Source organism: Chaetura pelagica, unplaced genomic scaffold (genome assembly GCF_000747805.2).
Source record: "Chaetura pelagica isolate M959 unplaced genomic scaffold, ChaPel_1.0 scaffold142, whole genome shotgun sequence".
Taxonomy (NCBI): Eukaryota; Metazoa; Chordata; class Aves; order Apodiformes; family Apodidae; genus Chaetura; species Chaetura pelagica.
Window position 1 is genome coordinate 6,239,002 of NW_009952973.1, and position 3,477 is coordinate 6,242,478.

The window sequence follows — 3,477 nt, forward strand, 5'->3', positions numbered from 1 at the left end:
GTCATAAGTTGACTAAAACTGGTTTTATATACTAGGAACACATCATTTGTATTGCATACAGATATGCCTGCAAGTATGAAAATGTATTTGTACATGTGCATTCCAAGTGCTTAAATACTTGCAGAGCTTTCCTTGCTGAAAAATGTTCTGTTTCAAAACTTTTGTGGCCAGTGTCACACTAGACATGTCTTGTCTTATTAATAGAAGAGGTATAAATTATCATTTTATTTTTTGAATGAAAAAAAGAGAAGCCTTTCAACATTATGAGAGAATTATGAAGATGTGCTCATCTCTACATATATATCTGAATGCCATATGAGCCAGGAAAAAAATCACCAGGTTTTACCTTGCACTCATCTGCATTCTGACCCATGAGGATCTCAAGCTAATTTAAAAATACAAATTAATATAAAACAATTCATATTTAGAATTGTTTCTGTATGTCAGTAGTGTTACAAATAAAATTTTACCCCACTACTGAGTTATAAAGTCATCAATATCTCACAGAAATAAATATGGCAGAATCTTTTGCCTTTTAAACCATATTAGTTGCGTAGGCAGGTAAAAACATGGAATAATATATAGTCAGCAAAATTAAAGACATATTTCTTTAACATTAAACATACTATAAGTATATTTAATATTAAAGACATTAGGTACAACATCTAGAGGAAAATATAAGGAGGAAAAAACTACCAAAACAAAGGCCAGCTGGAAAAACTACCTGGCACTGGCAGTTTCTATGAACAGAAAACACCCCCAAATTGAATACAGTTTAGCTGCAAACATAAGTAAAGAAGAGTCAGTCAGCCTAACTTCACAATGTCTTCTGTAACACCATTATAGCAATACAACAACCTTTTTTTTTTTTCATTTGGCAAGAACTATTTTATGTGCCTTGCTGACTCACTAACATTGTTGACTTATTTCTTTCTTGAGATAAGAAAGAAGGGTGTATGCTCTAAGCTGAGTATTTCTTAGGCTTTAACCACTGGAGCAGCAAAGCCTAGGGAGAAAGTTTGAGTTAATCTCTAGAATATCCCAGATTTTTATATAATTGTTAATAAATCTAAACTCTGTGAAAGAAGAAAATGTACCTTATATTGAACTAGCTATTCTTCAGTATACCATAATTAAGTTATACCTTACTGCATTTTCCACACCTAACATACTTGATTTACATTACATTTTTATAAGCTTAAAGTACAAGTTAAGGAAATAAAATATACAGATTCAGGAAACAAAAATATAGAATATACTCATTATTAAGTTAGACTATACTGAGACAACAAGGGAACTAGAAATATGCAAGTCCAAGGGCTATTCTTTCCCTCTCCTGTATATACACACTGTTGCTTATTTAATCCTCTGACAATTACTTTTTTTCTCTCTACTCTGGCTGTACCTTCCACAGCCCCTCTCTTACCTCGTGTATCTGATCAAGTTGTCTCTGGTTCAGCTCCCTCGAGCTAAAAATCAGGGCTATACCTATGCTGCATAAATAGCCAAGCAGATTGAAAGAAATTAACTCCTTTATTAGGATACCCAGCCCACCACAACACCTGACTCAGCAAGTTATAATTCACTGAAGAAGCTGTTTGTTAGAATTTCACCATTTTGAAGTCAGCAAATGATGCTAATTTGCAATAGTGTCTCTCATAGGATAAGACTCAGCTTTTCAATATTTAGGCAATTCAAACACCTGCCATAAACAGGATTGAATGACAGTTAAAAGTGGCAAAGGGTAGAAAAACAGCAACAGCTAACAAATTATTTAATGCCTTTAGGGGTGGTGCTTCAAAAAATGTTTTAGTAGAATCTTCCTCAGATCCATTCCCTCCAGTGTGTGAACTCTTTTTTTAATATGTAGTCTGATCCTTATTAATTGTAATGTTAAAAATGGAAGGACTTGTTTGTAGCAAAAAAAATACATTAGATTTATTAGCAATATTGCTCTCATTAACCCAGTGACTGTTACTTTAGAACAAATAAGGCCACATTTGCAGAGGTCTTTCTCAATAAATGACAGCGTGGCATCATTATGTGTTGGATGTAAAAAAATGAAAACAATTACAAGTATAATTAAGACCAACTTTGTATGTTCCACTGCATTGAAACAAGTAAGAAAAGTTAATATCTTACACAGCTCATATTTGCTCAGCTTGGCCTGTGTTATCAGCAATAGGAGCAATCACTGGTTTGAAGGTGCAGATAATACACTCTCATAAGTCACTTTTTGACCCTTGCACTATATTTGGTTTAGTCGACCATTTCTAGGAGATCAAATAGCTTCTGTCAGTTATGAGGCTCAATTTTGATTAAAACAGAGCATTTTTAAAGTTTGGATATTGCCTCTCCTCATTTTCTGATACTTGACTGACTGGGTATACTACAGGGACAGGTCCACAGTTCAATTTCAGAAGTTATCAACACCACCAATGACAGCAGTGCCAGTGTATAAGGAAGTGTCTCTGCAAAACCAGTAAGAGCTTATTTTAAATACAAGCACTGTCATGAAGGATATTTCCACTTAATTGGCAGCATTCTTTCCAGTGACAGGAACAAGCATGTAGGTATGTAGAATATACTTTTGCTTTATATTTTCTACCTGTACCATATATATATATTTTTTCCCTAAAAAAAAAAATCATTCCTTTAGAAAATTAATATTTTTAATGACAATAAGAAACCTCAACTAAAAAAAAATAATTTGTGCATAGATTTGTAAAAAAAATTAAGACTTCTAATTATGGATTTAATTCTGTCCAGCTCCCACTGAGTTCTTATTCTGATCTCCATTCTGTCTTTTTCTAAGCTCTAAATTAAAAACCCCACTTGGAGAAATACTGGGTTTTTCCTTTCAGTCTCACTTTTTTCTTTCATCTTTTCTACGGCTGTGATACATACATTTAGTCCTGATGGTTAGTTCCCTTTTTCTCCATCATGCCACACAAGTCAACAAATATTTGTGGAGAGACTTGCTACAGAGTTAGTGAAACCTAAGCCACACTAGGGTAATGGATCAGCTTTCTAAAGATCCCAGTGGAGCTAGAACTTAATCTGTAAAATAAAAGTCCAAGGAATCTGATAATTTAATAACTTTTCATGCACATTTAATTGAAAAAGTTGGACAAAGAAACATTATACAACTATCAAACACCAGCTCTTGTGCTGATTCTTATTTCCTCCATCTGATAAAGTTTTTTTAATTATTATTATTTTGTTTAATTACAACAGAATATTCTGTAAGTCTCATCTGATTTTAGAGTGTTATACACACACACACACACGTGTACACATGTCAATACACAACTTTTAACATCCTTTCAAAAATCGTCTCGACATGACCTATATTTTTCCAAGTTTAATCTGATTCCAAAACTATCAGAATTCATTGCAAATATCTGAGGTTTCACTGGTCTCCAGTAAAGTGTCAGCAGCTGTATTTCAAGTGGGGTAATTTTACAGTATTCTCAT